The 16297-nt window shown below is 44.7% G+C and overlaps 1 protein-coding gene across 7 annotated transcripts in view; it reads left to right on the forward strand.

The window, feature by feature from the left end:
- AMBRA1 (autophagy and beclin 1 regulator 1) overlaps nt 1-16297 on the forward strand; it is a 135555-nt gene that overhangs the window by 16129 nt on the left and 103129 nt on the right. The gene's annotated exons all lie outside the window — the stretch shown is intronic.

Raw genomic sequence — 16297 nt, forward strand, 5'->3', positions numbered from 1 at the left:
GAGACCTTGCATTGATGCCCTTTCTAGCTGCCGTTGTCGCGCTGCAGATAGGTTGTGAAGGCTGTAAGGACAGAGACCAGACCTCTCCATGGGAAAGGAGGATGACAGTAGAGAGAGGGAAAAGGATGGGTTCTAGCAGCAGATCTCTGAGGTGAACTGTGCTCCTGGTGTTTACCAGACGCTGCAGAAGGGCAGGAACACAGGATGGGCTACGCTGTCCTTTGGGCCCCCATACCACACACGTGCTGCACACAGAGAATCTGCCCAGGCTAGCATGGAAAATTGGCCAGGAGTAGCGAGAATTGCTTTCCCGAGTGCTGTGTCTTGTTGAAGCTGTAGTTGTTAAGCTGGAAGAGTTAACAGCCATTTCCTTGGTGTTGCTATAGAGGGCAAAAAACAGTCAGAGCTTACTGTCAGCGGTTTGGGCATACAACGTAGCTGTGAGTGTGTGGTCAAACCCATGCGGTTTGTTTGCCTTTTGTAAAAGAGGTATATTTTGAAAGTGGATGCTATTGACCTGAGTCTTGGGGTGAGCTTGTTGGGGGCAAGCTGATCACTGAAAATTTTAGGCTCTGCTGTACATCTTGGTTTTAAGGGTTTGGGGTTTTTTTGTATACTTAGGTCTATTACAAGAAACAGAATGAGCCAAATCGAACTGGCACCACAAAGGACCTGTGCTTTGTGCAAAAGTGTCCCTGCTGGCTTGTGTGGATGGTTCAGCTACATTGGTACTTCAGGCAGCGTTTCCCTACTGGGTTTCAGTTTGACATTCTCCCTGTCGAGTGTTTTCTGCTCTGGTCAGAGGAACGGTCCAGTCTTGCTGTTTTGTGGAAATGGATGCTTTGTGCTATAGGAAAGCAAGGTTTCCAGGTTGGATGCAGATGTAACTGACTGAGAAGGCCTTGTACACAGGAGCGCCTGAGGAAAGGGAATTCTTTCCTTCTTCGGGCAGATAAGCTGATTATACTCAGGCTAGAACAGTGGCTGCCTTTCTTGTTGCTGTAGTTACATAGCAAATAAGTGGTGTGGTGGTCATGAAATTATTCATCTGCTTCTAAATCCTTGCCCCAGTTTTTTTTTTATAGCCTGCCATAATGAGAGTCCCAAGCTGATTACATGGTAACTACTTCTTTCTTGGGCCTGAACTTACCTGCCTTTAATTTAAATCAGATATCCTCTAGTCCTTTATCAAAGGGCAGAGAGGTGAGAAGGAGCTGACAAATTTAGCTTTAAAATGGCACTTGAGTGAGTCTTGCATTATCTTTCTTTTGAAATAGCTGTACACGCTGATGCCATCTCCACTGTGGAGCTTGTTCTCTGGGCTGAGTCACTGCAGTGTCAGAAATAACGGGGGGTGGGAATAGCCTTTTTATTAATCAGGCAGTTGGCACATATTACTACAGTGAGGTGTAGTGGGATTTGTAGATGTGATCTTTTCTGTGACAGTTGTATAATTTAAAACTGCCCTGGGGTATATAACTCAGTCCACCCAGGCGTGCAGGAGCTGGACGCATTGCTGCCTAACAGCTGGAGTCCTGTGACTAAATCTCTGGGTCACTTTGTCGCCCATGGTGGTTGCTGGTGTCAGCTCTGTGGCTGTAGCATCTGTGCAGGGTTGGTTGCCTACCTCATCGCCTCTGCAAGCAGGTGCTTTTTGCCGAGGCATTAATTTGGAGTGCATGAGCTTAATTCCAGAGGAATTCCTGCGAAGGTCAAACCTCTGGTGAAATCCTTTTGGCAGAGTTTGCAGAGACTCTCATAGGGACTCTGCTTCTGTTATCAGGCCTTTCTCAAGAACATGCACAGCATGTTCTAACTTTTAACTGAGTTAAGCTAACTGTGGAGTACTGAGGTAAGGGGGCTGGAAGCAGCAAACAGTCAGAGTTAAATGCTCGTAGCAATTTCCTTGAAGTAAAACTTAATTCCCTTTCCCGTTAAACACCTTGGGTGACCTTGGGAACTTCATGAAATCTTTCCCCTTAAAAGGAACCCTGTGTGTGGGATAGCTGTGTCCTGTGGGTGTAATTTTCTGCCCTTCTCAAATTAGCTGTTGCATTTTCCCTTATAGAGCACTAACAAGCCAGCGAGCACCTGCTGTACCTAATTTTTGCATAGAGTGAACATTCTCACACCAAGTTGTCTTGTCTCCCAGACCTAGGGTGTGCTCCCGTAATGGAAAGTGCTGGAACCACTCCTGCACAGCAGAGTCCAAAATGTCTGTTAACCTTTGCTGCCTCAGAAGCGTGCAAAACTGGTGGCTAAGGCTCATGAGATGTAGGCTGTGTGATGCTCAAGGTGCTGGGGAAACAGGAGAGGGGAGGGTAAGCCTTCAAGCCCGGGGGTACAAGCAATAACTGCATACACACAGTCAACGTAGTTTCGTGCCTGTGGACCTCAGGTTGGTTCTTAGCGTTGACCGTCCGTGTCTCTGCCTGTGACCTGTCTTACCTTTTGTCCTTTGTCTCTCCGGTAGATGTCCTCATTGGACAGCTGAGCTCTGTATTCAAAAGCCAGCTGAAAAACTTGGGATAAAAATTGCATCTGGGAACTGTGTGTTGTATATCCGCATTCCCTGTCTGTGGGCAGGATCCACTCATTGACCTGTCTTTCCTGGCTGAGAAGTAGCTTGCTGGGAAGACATTGCCAATTAAGTTAATTGGTAGTTTAATGAAGGCTGTTCTTTGAATTCCGTTGATGCAGCTGTGTCAGCTGGGTAGAGAGAGAATTCTGCTCTTTCTGATGGTGCTGGGCTAATTACCTTGGGCTAATCACGAAGACATTAATAAGCATGTAATGAAGCTGTTCCTGACTAACAGCTCTGGCACCTCTTAGGAGGAACCTGTCGCTGGGAGCTTCGGCAGTACAGCAGTCTTGTTGCATTCAGCTTGGCCCGAAAGCAGCACAAGTGTTGAGCTGCGTGTTTCTTGAAGCTGTGTGAAATTGGGAAGGTTTATGGTCTGCCTTAAGCAGAAGCTGGTGAGACAGCTTCGGCTTCTCTGAGGTTCTCCAGGCTGATCTCATTAATTCAAATGTAGGGTTTTTTTCCCCCCTGTGGATCTATCTTTGCCTCACTTTTAACATTAAAATGAAAAGAGCCTCAGAAATCCCTAAGTTGCCATGTGAAATGTGCTGCATAAATTTGGTGAGAGGAGCTATTGGCATCTGCGGCTGAAGGAAAGATAACTGAGCAACAGGTGAACTAGTTTAACTTTTCTCTAACTTCCTGTTAATTAAGAAACGGGTTGAAGAAACATTGTGTTAATACTGTACTCTTAGTGAAGGAGAAGATCCTCTACTTTAAGCTGTTGTTGCTGTGTGGGCCAATTCAGGTTGATAAGGAGAAGCTGAACAGGGAATGAAAGAGGATTCTCCTAGTCAGCTGCTTGTTTGAGATGAGCTAGTGCCACTGTCTTAAGAAAATGATACAGCGAGTCCTAGCAGTGGTTGCCACTGAATTTAGCTCATCACTTAGTGACAGGTACAGTGCAATGCTGACTAATAAAACCGGTCCAGATCTTCAAATGCCACCTCTATGGCTATTTTAATGACAGAAGTGATATCTACAGTGTGTTATTTCACAAAAGAAGAAATACCCTGGTTTTAAATCTTGTGGTGTTTCTGAATTCTGGCATGGCAACCCAGGCCAGAGTCTTTCTAGAATGGATGCTAGGGGCAAGTAGTGCCATTTGTGTCCCTGTTGACATATTTCAAACCTTACCCTGTGAAACAGTCCCTAGAAAGGGGAAAAAATAAAATGCACAGGGGGAAGCTTGTCCTTTACCCATTCAAGATTTAGTTGCTCATAATATACTAAGTGGGCAATTCTGGTGGTGTTTACCTGCCTATTTTGACTAGAGATTTGAATGAATTACTGCAGATAAAAGATGAGCCCTGTCCTATTGCCAGGCAGGTTTGCATGAAACATGAGGAAATGCGTATTATTCTTATTTTTCCATTATGAAGCTTTGTCTGGCAATTATGTTAAACTTCTCTAACCACTCCATTGTACTCGTTCCAGAGGTCAAATTCTGTAGATGGTGGTATGAGTAACTTCTGTGCCTGTGTTTCACGAATACATAACGTTTTCACCTTGCCTCACCTATTTAGTTTGGCAGACAAGGTAGACTATAGAAGTTATCTGAAAATCAGAGAAGTGTTTTAAACTGGCCTGGGTGATGGTTTTGCCCTGCACGAAGATAGGAAGGAGTGTATGTGAGGTGGGGAAGTTTGTATTGTCTGGGAACCTTTGTGTTTTGTATTTATCCTTTATTTTTTTGTGAGGAGATAGAAATGTGGATTCCACAGTGCTGTGCAAATAATTGTCCTGCCAAGACTGCACAGCTTACTGAAGGCATTGCTTTTTTCCGTGTATTTTAATCTGTTGGATGCATTGTGCACAAGTGATATGTGCAGACCAGCTTCCCTGGAACCGTGTATCAGGGTCCAGTATCAAATTTCTGTCTTTCATTTTGTCAGCTCTGGTCTGAGGTCTGCGGTCCCTCCTGCCTGCATTCTTGCTGTGTGACGTGAACTCAGCCTTTCCCTGAGCTCGGGTTGCGTTGCTCTTGGTCTGGATGAGAAAGCTATACGCGGGGTTGTGTGATCCAGGTGTCGGTGTACAGTGCAAGTGAGTTTGGCTGTGCTGTGTTACTCTTAGAAAAGCTTCAGTGCTGTACCGGTGGCTTCACCTATTAGCTGAACGTGGACCTTTGTGCCCTGCCTTCGACAGGGATAGAGGGGCCTGACAGAACCCCAGGTGCAGCAGTGTGAAGCGGTGGTACCATCCTCGCCAGCCGGGGCAGAGCAGGTCCTCCAGCTCTTACCGCTCCCTCTTCAGTCTTGGTGGCCTTTGTGACAGCACGTAGCTCTCCATACTTGCCGCAGGTATGGAAAGAAACACCTAGTCTGTTCCGGTTTGAATTTCTCAGGATTTATTTCCATATTGCTTTGCTGCCACAAGAGGGTAATGTTGCTTCTGCTCCTTGCTTTCCCTGTCTCCTTGCGGAACCAGAAAGTTTCTGAGTTCTTGTATAAAAACCAGAAGGTAGCTTGAAAAGCACCACGTGCAGACACACACACCTTCCCCCCCCCCCCAGTCCTTAATTGCAGCTTATCTCCTTAGTTACCATACATTTGCAGGTTCTTCAGTGTTTGGAGAAAGGCATGAATGGGAATCGGAGGGGAAATGGCTCTGGTACAGAACGCAGCCCAGGGAGGAGCTTATCCTCTTGGCTTTCTCAAGGGTTTGAAAGCTATACGTGTGGATCTGAGGCGAGAAGGTATTTCGCCTTTCTGATGTGCAAATGTCCGTGAGTTAGAGCTGTGAAAGACCTTACCAACTTTGCAGATACTTCTTGCTCATTGCCTGCTAAGCCTGAAGCAGACCTTTCCTTGGAGTCTGCCTTCTCAAAGGTTTTGTTTGCATTTAAATGGCTGCTCATCTGTCCTCAGAAGACTTCCATAATATGGGGCTTATTTTCTGGAGGAATGCTTTGCAGACGTTGACTGGAGACTTGGGCGGTCACCTTTTCCACGGGGTTTTGTTTATTTTCTTGTTCAAGTATGCCTTGAGCTATGACCTAAATTTTGGGCTTTTCCATAAGGAAGCTGTGAATATGTTTGGGCTTGTTTGGCTTTTTTGTCCTGATGCAAATAGGCATGGTTTACTCATGGCCACGAGGGGATGCCTCTTGTCCTACATTGATGACAAATCAAAGCTGTATCTACAAACCGGGGGCCAGTCTGTCGTCTGAAAAGAGAGTTTGTTACCCAGTGTGTGAAATCAAAGAAAAAGTCTAAGAATATGAGATACTGCTTTTAATACAAAGTTGCATAAGTTTGGGTGCTTGGTGAACTAGCACGCCTTGGTAGTTTCTACAATCAGATTTATACACGATGACATGAATGTTAATTTGTTAACTTCCAGCCCTCTAACACTGATTGGATGGTAGTCTACCTAAAGGTTTGGTTAACTGTGCGTGCTCATTGAGGAAGGGTCTCTGTGGGCCAGGGTATCTGGTGTAAGGGGTGTCATTTTTAGTATTCTAATGAAGGTAGTTCACTTAAGGACACATCTTCGGCTATTTGTCCAACAAATATCAGATACATCTTGAATGCAAGAGCCTTGTGTTGCCAACTTTCCAGGATGTAATTATTCTTCAGAGTTGCTTTGTCCTCAGCAGCAATTACTTCAGTTAATCATTCTTGGTAGTGCTTTGCGTGGGACGTCCTGAGTCGAAGTAATTTGTGTGTTCTGTTTCTTCAAGATTATGTGCAGATTGTTAAACAAAACCGTGTGTCCGTATAGTATTTGTTAGTTAGCTTATGTGTTCTGGTTAAAAAATTTGATAGTGTCTGTGGTTAAAGTAGATTGACAGGGTGGGAACACCCCCATTCCTGCCCAGCAACAGCAACTGCTGCATGTGAGATGGAGAAGAGTCCTGTCACTCTTACAGCTTGTTCCTGAGCTCGTGCTGGAGCCTGAGCTTCTGAGGTGCTGCTCTGGTTTTTGATTTAAATGACCAGGCTGCTCAGATCTCTGCGTGTATTGGCTTCTGGTAGCTTTCTCGCTGTGTACAGCACTGAGTGAAAAGGTGCATGTCACTCATATCCTAGCCTTAAAAACAAAACAAACAGAGCATTTCCTTGCCCCCTGCTGCGGATTCAGAGTTACCTACTAGGAGACAGTTCTGTGACTGAAATTTACTGTCAAAATAAGGGAAGAAGGTAGTGCTACACCCTTTACTTTTTTAAGGGAACTAAAGCAGGAGGGCATTGCCTTACCTAAAGCTGCAAAAGGTGTATTGTGATGGAGACAAAGCACATACCTAGTGTATTCCGCCTTGGTTTGTACCATATTTCACAAAACCCACGTTGTTACTATTTTTTTCCTAATTGCTTACAGCAGTTGTGGCTTGCTTATTCAAGTATTTAATATCTGTTGCAGTGGTGTCGTGCTGAGTTCACTGGAAAAGGGGGGGACTTGGGCAGGAGGAGGGCACAGCTCTTTGGTGTGGAGAAGAGAGGGGCAGCACGGCCGGCTGTTCGGGGTGCACGTCAGTGGGAACGCGGCCTGTGCCATGTCTGAATGGACCCACCACATTTCCTCTCTGCCCACCCTGTTACGTTCAGGCCCATTACTTACGGAAACCTTGCTAGTCTGTGTCCTGGCATTTGTAGTTTGGGCTCACCATTTTGTTTAAACTTACGGTGTGTAGGCCTTACCTGTGCCGTGGGAAGAAGGATTTCTCTGGCAAACCTCTGTAGCCTCTGTCTGTAACGTGAGAGTTTTGGAACAATTTATGCTGTGCTGTTTTCAGGCTTAGTAAGAAATAATCGCAAAGATGCTTGCTACAATTCTTGAAAGTTGATGGTGATAGAGGTAAATATTACCTCAGTAGTTAGTGAGGAACTAAAATAGAAGTTACGAAGGGCTTTGCAAGCAGAGACAAGAGGTTTGGATTTGTGGTTGGGAAAGAGGTACTTGAGGGGAGAAGGCCAACATCGTGGGGTGGTGGAATGATTTCTGGAATTGTTAGCCTGGCTGTATAGAAATGAACAAAGACCTAATTTGTCAGTGCCAAACATAATGTGAAGTGATAATGGGAAGGTGACCTGAACATTTAGACATGATGATTAGCTATTTTTATGGGTGAGATGTGCGGGCTGTGGACAAACGACAAGTATTGTTTGGCCTTTTCTAAAAATGGGAAATACAAATTAGTTTTATGATGAGAATTTAACCACGTCCTGAACTGTAGGAGAGGCTGCCGTGATGCCTAAGTGGTCAGTTGAGTCTACGTGAGCTCTGAGGTTATTGCTGCCACCCTTCCAGCTTTGTGGGGTTTTTCCAGATGGAGCCTGCTGCCTCTGTGTGGGCAGGAAAGACATTTTTACTGGTGTGGTAGAAGTTTGAGCTTTTGAATTTGCTGATAGTTGTTATGTAGAACAAGTGAAAGAGGTGCCTGTTCTCTTGCACAAATTTTCCTCCCTCTGCCTTTGCTGGTTTCCTGATTTAAGAATAATATAAGGTTGCTAGAGCCCTTTTACTTCCTTACTGAGAGATGGTGGGGGAAAAAATTATGCCTTGTGCTTTCCTTCTTGCAGTGACTAATAGAGGTCACTCCCTGTTGCCGAGCTTCCCCAAGTACTTGGGAAAGCTGAGCGTGTGCAGCCTTTGCCAAACTTCCAGAAAGGATTAAGCTGCCTTTTCTTTTTCTTGGCCTGAATTTAAATGTAGAGCAATGACTGTAGCACACAAAATGAGATTCTTTTTCCCATGTTACTTTTGGAGCAGCTTGACTTGCAAATTAAGCAGGTATAGAACTAACTGCTTTCTCAAATACCATCATGGTGGTTCCCCAGTCAGACCATGGCCCTTCTCCCTCCTCTTTTTTTTTTTTTTTTTTTTTTTTTTTGGTAGTCCAGGCCTAGTAATGAGGAGTTCACCTATAAAAGAATCAGGTAAACTTTGTTTCTCTGCAGTCTCCAGGAAAGAGAGAGCTGTTTCCCTACAGGTGTGTCTGTCTGTGGAACTGTTCTGGGACTTTGTGTTCACCTGCTCCAGCATGGCAGCAAGGGAACTTGTGGAAACTGGATTCCAGTGACATTAATGAGGGTGGAAGAGGTACATGCTTCCAAACTGGCTTACTTTTTTGCTTCTGCTCTAGAGTTGGGTGGGCTGTTTCAGTTTTTGGGATTTTTTTTTTTTGTTTGCTTGTCTGTTTTTCATCTTGGAGTTTTTTTGGAGGCAGGCTTGTATGAGATGACCATACAACAAAGATCTTAAGTAAACATAGTTGAAAGACAGCTGGCTTCAAACAGATAGTTATTTGAGGATACCATGAAACGTATCAGTTCACACCTTTCCTACAGACAGGGAAGACGCGTGAATAGCTTTCCTTGCTTGAAAGCCCTCCTTTGTTAGGCTGGCCATCTCCTGTGCTGTCCGCAGGTGGCTTCCCTGCGGCTTCCCGACCCAGCTGCTGCAGGGCAACATGTCCAGACAAGCTGCCTTGACCTGGAACAGTTGCTCCTTTTCACATTTATTACTTCCATGCATTGAGTTCATGTACTTGTAGTATTCTGTCTAGGGGGTGATGCTCAGTTTATGATTAATGGTGGTCTTTGATATGTTTAAACTATCTACCTGTGATTCATAGAGCTTGTTGTCTGTCTGCAGATAAGTAAAGTTAAAGTTTTGGTTTGGTTTTGTTTTTCCTTTTGCTGAGAAACAAATGATGGGCAGGCCCTCAGACCTTCTATTTCGGGACTGCTTGCTCAGCTAAAAGCTCTTCAGCTTTCCTGGATGTGGGGAGGAGCTGGAGATTTCGGCAGTAGAGCGTGCTTCTTTTTTTATGCTAATACAAGCCTTAATCATTAGATGTGCAGTCACTTACATATATTGCGTGCGTGCGCTCATTCTTCACGCTCTTCATAAAAGCACGCAGCATGGTGTGCCTGGGGACAAAGTGCCCTCATCCAATTATTCACTCCTTATTATGGAATCTGGGCTGGAGAACTTGCAGTAGCATGCATCTCCTCTGGGCCTGGAGCAAGAGGAGAGGGAGGGACCTGTGATCTGACTCAGTAATACAACTGTAACCAAAACAGTGATGACTCTATAGATTTCTCCAGTTGAGCTGTTCTGGTCTGTTGAATAGCTAACATGCATTTTAAACACTTTCCACATACATATTTAACTGATTGAGCCAAATGGCTGTTTGTGTGGTGATGTAACTGACCCCCCTCCCTTGCTCTTCTTGAGAAAGCACCTGCTGGAACTGAAGGCTGTGAATAAACAGGGTTCATTATCTGCCAGGAAACTGACTCATTTTTCGGCTTGAAATGCATTAGTATCAGATCCTTCCCCTGGCTTCCTGATGTAGGACGGCTGGGGTAAGTGGCTGAACTACCCTGCCAGTCATCTGCTGACCTGACTCTTCGTTACTCCAGCCTGAACAAGAGCATTTTAAATAAAGTGATTGATGTGTGGTGAGACCTCTGTTTTCAGAGCCTTAGAAGCCTATGGAGATAACTGTACGGCTTCTGCCCCCTCAGGAAAGACACCTCCTCTTCAATTCCCTATGGAGAAGCAGGAGCCCTATGTAATTATCCCAGAAGCTGACGCAGATCTGCGTGCGTGGGTAAGCAGAGATTTCTGCTGTCCACACAATCTGTGGAGCTGGGAACTCCCGGAACAAGGAGAATTTGAAGCAGACCTTATACATATGAAGGTAGGTAGAAGAGGCCTCAAAAGACTAAAGCTGTCTGCAGGCTGAGGGAGTGCAGTGTGGTGGCTCTGTTTTGGCCATGGTTTCAATTTGCTTATTATAACCATGATGACTAGGAACCAATTCCCTCTAGCTGAATTTCTGATATAATTGTATGCCGTTAAGGGTGCATGCGATTCCTCCTAGGTGGAGGAATGTGATGTCAGTTTTCAGCCTGCCTGTGGTGCCTGTCCCATTCTGAGCACTGGTATAAAACTGCCACTGTAGAGCAAAATAGGACATGCAGTATCTTGAGCTGATATAAATTTCTCCTTCTCTCCCTGCCCCTCAAGTTTTGCCCCTGCAAAATGAAAGTGCAAGATCTTTGATTGTTCTTTTCATGTTGGAGTTACTGCCAAAGTAATCAATGCTGCCAGAGCTGCTCTTGACCTTTTTTAATGTCTATCATGGATGTATGCTTCCTCTCACCTGCTGAAATAAGGCATTAGTCATTCCCTGGTGCTGTAGGATGAGGACCTCTGCATAATGCTCGCTCATCTCCTTGCATGGCCTGTGTCAGCACGTGAGGTAATAGATTAAGCGTGTGACCTTGGGTCAACTTAAAAAAAACTAAATAATTTGTCACTTTCCTCAGAACCACTGACCTCCTCTGTGTTGAGCTTCAAAGGTGATGTGTAGCTCTTGTGGCATCAGGTGGTAAATGGAGGTTGAAGTTCCTAGTCCAAGAGCAGAGGTGCATTAATAGCATAATTAGTCATGTGATACTACTTTCTAGTTGAACTGAAGTAGGTAAACTTTAAAGGGTTAACCATGTTCTTCTTGAAACTGGCTCCCTGCTGCGTGATTAGGAGAAGACAATTCCCAATGCTTGTTTCTGCTGTTGGAACTCTTACTTGCAGTTCTTTGTGTAATTGTGATCCTTTTCCCTGCACTCCTTCCCAAATGTACTTCCCATCCTGGCTGAAGACCTGATGTGCTGTCTGTTTGCTGACTGAGAAATCCTTACAGCTAGTTTTCTAGGTGATTCTTGCCCAGATTCAGTGAAGGGGGGAAAATGTTCTTTGTGATAACTTCTGTCCTGTATCAAACCTGCTTCTCTGACAGCTTCATATCTCCAGCTGTGAAGGATGTCTTCTCTGTCACCGATTGCTCTTCAGTTAGTGCAAGTTCTTTCTCAAGCTGGCCAAAGTGTTCTACAAAGGCTGTATTTGGCACGTATCTATGATCATGTATCTCATCTTTGCTGTTATTGCTTTCCCTAAAGAACAGAAATTTTCTTGCAAAAGGTGTTCATTATGTGGAATAAGTTTTTAAAAAAGAAAAAAAGTGATGACAAGAATGCCTAACAGGGCCTGGATACTCGTAGGAAAGGCAGCCTACCCGCCCTCGTTCCTCACTGAGGGTAAGTTGTATGGCAAAGATACGAACAAGGGGATGGAGGAGCTAACTCGGAGAACTGCACAAGTGGGTGCTTTCATCAGTAGTTAAATCATCAGGGTATTTATCTCTTGTAGATGATCGCAACTGTCTTAAGGAAAGTTTCACTATTTTGTTTGACTGTTTCTTCTTTTCTGATCACCTGCTTCTGACCTGTCTTAATTCGGTCTTGATGCCAGGCTAAATATGTCTAACCATGTGAAAGCTGAAACAGTCTAGAAATGTTAGCTTAGAGGTATCAGAGCAGATTATGTTAAGGACTTAATTTTAGAAATCATTTTTTCAGGCAATCTTTAGAACTGCATACTGATTGCTTTTTTTATTTTAAGCTTGAATGTGAAACTGGTGATAGCAATAGTGTGTTTCTGTTTGACAAGAACCACAAAACTTTTATGGAAAATGAAGCTATGGAACAAAATGCTTGATGGTTTCTGCTTACGTGACTTCAATTTGCTCTTAGAAAGTAGGCAACACAATACAGACATGTTGAAATAATTTTTTCCCTATTCTTCTGAGAAAAGGGAAGGAAAAAAACCCCAACCCTACAGCCAGTGGATTGTGTTCGTTGAGATTTTTGTTTAGAATAGTTTTCCAGTGTTCTGTCAAGGCTTTAATTGATCTCCAAGAATTAATTGGGTTTGTTAACAGTTAATAATTGAGCCTCGGATTTGAGAGAGGGTAGCAGGGTTACTGGGCAACTGGAAAAAAAATCAGCTGTCTTTAAGTTTTGGCTTTCTTCTTATTTTTAAGTTAAACGTTGCCTTGCTGTAAGAGGACGATGACTGAAAGGAATTTGGTTTTAAACTGTTGCTGTTCATTACGTTCATATGAGGAACCCCAGGAGCGCTCGGGAGAACTGAGTGCTGGCTGTAAACTGGGGGGCTGGAAAAACAACGTATATGAAGCAGTGTGGTAATTTCACCTCCACATGGGCAATATGGAATATAAAAACCTTTCCAGGGAAGATGGAAAACCAGAGGAGGAAGCTTGGAAGCTGCCAAATTTGTCGATATAACTTGTGCTTTGAAGGATAACTAAGAATTGCTCTGTCTTAAGCTGTTTTCATAGCTGAAGGCTGAGACTATGGAAAGGGTACATGTGCTTGCTGTCCTTAAGAGTGCTTCATTTTACTAGTTTGCTCTGGTGGCTGGTGTGCAGCAGCAGCTTAGGAGGATGGCTGCTGACTGAACACCCTTTTGGTTTTAAGGAAAGCAAGCCCTTCCCTCGGTGTCACGTGGAGCAGTGCTACTCAGTAATGTGCGTGCTGTGACAGCAAATTTAAGATGTGGTGTAGGAACTGCATATCCTTAGAAACTGAGAAGTTAAATTTGCTGCATTTAATGCCTTCTCAAAGCCTGTTGAGATGAATCACTCGGTCCCAAGAGGCTTTGGTGGTGATCCTCACCCCCGTGGGGAGAGTGTGAGTATAGTCCAATGGCTGATGTGCTGTGAGGAGGCTGCTTCATGGGTTCTTTCCCCCTCAGGCTGCAGCTTCTGGCATTCAGCTGCTTCATTTCTGAGAAATTTCCCTTTTCTGCTTGTAGTGTTTTGCGTGCGTGCACTCTCTTTCTCTCTCCCTTGTCTAAAGGTGTCCTGTAACTTGGACCTTGCTTCCTTTCCCCCATCGCTAGTGATTGCTGCTGTTTTCAGACCTGAGGTACCAGGCTGAGTGTAGAGCGGCAGTTCCATAGCTACTGGAGTCTGGGAGAGGAATCTGCTGAGATCTCTGTGCTGCTGAACAGAGGCAATTTTTATCTTCTTGCTTGCAGTAGTTTTAATAAAAAAAATAAACCAACGAAAAAGTACAATCCCCCTCCTCCTATTTTAGCAAGCTGGGCCAGAAGCATCTCTCAGGGTGAGCAGAATTAATCATCATGCGGCATTGACTGACAACCTGGAGGATGATAATGTGTGATTATTATATTTTATTTTTTTTTAATTTTTCCTGGTGAGCGGGGGAGGAGAGTGGAAATTGCAGTTTCTCTGCTAATTGTACTTCAGATGTCATTTGTGACAATTTCATATTGTCTAGACAGAGATGGTGGAGCAATTGCTTCCACAGAGCCTAGTGTTAGCCTGTTACATATCTGGGTAACAAAAATGGGGGGGGATGTGAGAGGAAGAGGGTGCTGTAAGCTGCAGAAAGGATTCAGGAGTCAAACACCCTACTGAAATGTTTCAAAAGGAGGTGCAAGCGATACGTGTTTCTGTTCTCTATTTGCATGCTTCTGTTGGAAACATAGATGTTTAGTGGCTAGCAGTTCCCTTTAACAGAGCTGCTTCTATTCGTCAGTGGATTATGTTTATCTTCCCTAAGAGAATTGTTCTCAGCCTCAGCGTTTACCGTGGTAGGGTGTTGGGCTACCTTACGCTTTGGGCTTGCTGAAAACAAATAGTCTGTGTCACTTCTGGGACTTCAGGTGGCAAAAGCTACGAATGTGGCACCTAAGACTTGATCTAGTGCAGCATGACTGACTTTAAAAACATGTATCTGCATCTTCCTGGGGGACAGTAGGTTACATTTCCAGTGTCACAGATGGGACACTTTATTGATGATTATAACAGTGTATCTATTATTGAACCCATTTGTCAGTAGCAAATGTGTTCAGATCTCTAACTTGGGCCTCAAGGGCTCAGTCTAGAATGAGTTAGTTAAATAATAGGTTTTATTTGTATTCAGTTGTACTGTTTTCAGTACAAGTATTGCTGTTCTCTGGAGCATTAACCACAGAGTTGGTCCATCTAGATCTCATGAGATTGCCTGTTGCCTTGTTTTGGTTTTTTTGCCTATTATATGTATTTATATCTACCTGTTTGTTGCTCTCTGATCTCAGAGGACACAGTTGTAGGACAATTAAGAGCTACCAGGCAGGCTTAAAATCAGCTATAGCTTTTAGCAGTTACTGTTAATTGAATTGTCTTTGTCCACCTGATCTGAATGTGGCCCTAGTATGTGGCTTGTGTGCCTTGATGGGAAGTAGTGCAGGGGCCGAGTCTGGTCTTGGCAGGCTCTCCTGGGAAGGCCGTTTTAGCTGAGACTGTTCTGCTCGGGCAGCGCAGCCTTGGAGAGGGTCCTCTTAAACAGAATGTGTTTGTCATCCTGGTCCCCACAACCCCATAACTGCTTGTCTTCCTGGGGAGCCCGTCTGGTGAAGGACATGCTCCTCAAACAGCAGCTCCTGTTGCTTCACAGGGTGGAGTTGCAGGCTGTTTAGGTAAAATCAGAGGGCCCTGAGGCTCAGGTAGCTCTTGGTTTGTATTTTACTACAGTAACATGTTATCAGTTCTCATCTGAGGTGCCAGGTACCTGGTAGAGCAAGGCTCTTCCAGTATTTGTTTCAAGGATCAGATGGGGTGGTGAGAACTATAGATTCCCCAAAGTGCTGTTCCCAAGCCAAGCAGACGGACTGCTGGCAGACCCGCGCCAAGTTACTGTGATGTGTCCCTGCTCCTGCCTCCGCACCCTTCTGGTGTCCTCTGGTTGGTATATATTTTGATTTTTCTCCAGTGCAGCTGCTGCCAGCTTTCTGAAGGTGATCCCTCTTAAGTCAATGCTGCTCTTGTGCAATTGCCAGCCTTTGCAAAGTTGAGGAGAGAAATATAGCTGGAGAATACCTGGAGATTCCTTTCTACCAGAGCCTGGCTGAGCCATGCAGCGTGTACTGGTCACCTTCCCTTGTGGCTCTGATTTTGCTGTGTTGCTTAGTGGATAGACCCTGAAAGGCTGGGAAAGAGGGTGGCATGTGTATCGTATAGGCAGCAAGATTTTTGACAAGGATGATGAGTTTGATGATTATTTGTGTGTGCACATTATCAGGACACCGTAGGCATTGCAGGGAAATGGCATCAAACTTGCCACTTGTGGTGTGTAGGTTGCTCACATCTGTAAGGAGGCAGCAGCTCTTTCTAGCGTTGTGGCTTTGCCAGGGTCTGTGTGCTGTGGGAACTTCTTTCTCTCCCATTAAGCTCAGTGGTTAGGCAGGATGGTCCAGTAGGTTGGTAGCCTCAGCACATCCAGGCCGCTTGCAAACTGCTGGCTTTGCAGGGCTCTGCAGAAGCAGCTCGGAAGAGCAGACTTCTAAAAAGCATGTTGGTGTTGCGGTGGCAGTAACCCAGTCCCTGAGCCAGTGGTTTAGAAAGGGGTGAGCTGTTGTAATAGGTAGCATATTCCTTCTGCTAGCTTTATTCTGCCTACCTTTCCCTCTAGAAGGAATAAAACCAGTTTATATATGATGCAGGTGGTAGGTATCCCTTATAGGTGTAGGACTTCAGGGTATACCTCGTAAAGCTGTTGCACTGTTTGTTGTGGATTAGCTGCTTTTGCATATATTGATTTATGTATTTGGAGCACGAGAGAGGGTTTGGTAAAGCAAGATTGAAGTATGGTACCTTTCTGGGGAGCCAAGGGATTCCTAATATCTAGCAGTGTTGAAGGTTAGAGCTTTTGACTCAATAACCTGGGGAATTAATTCATCTCAAAGTCTCAGAGACTTATAACTCTTCTTGAATAAGACAAATGGTTGCCAAGCAACTTTGTGCCAGAGGGGACAGGATTTCATGCCTTCTGTGGAGTCCCAGTGCTTTTGCGGCCAGTATGGAGTCTCTCAAGATGGCACATGCCTTTCCAA

The sequence above is a fragment of the Falco naumanni genome, chromosome 7 (assembly GCF_017639655.2).
Source record: "Falco naumanni isolate bFalNau1 chromosome 7, bFalNau1.pat, whole genome shotgun sequence".
Classification (NCBI taxonomy): domain Eukaryota; kingdom Metazoa; phylum Chordata; class Aves; order Falconiformes; family Falconidae; genus Falco; species Falco naumanni.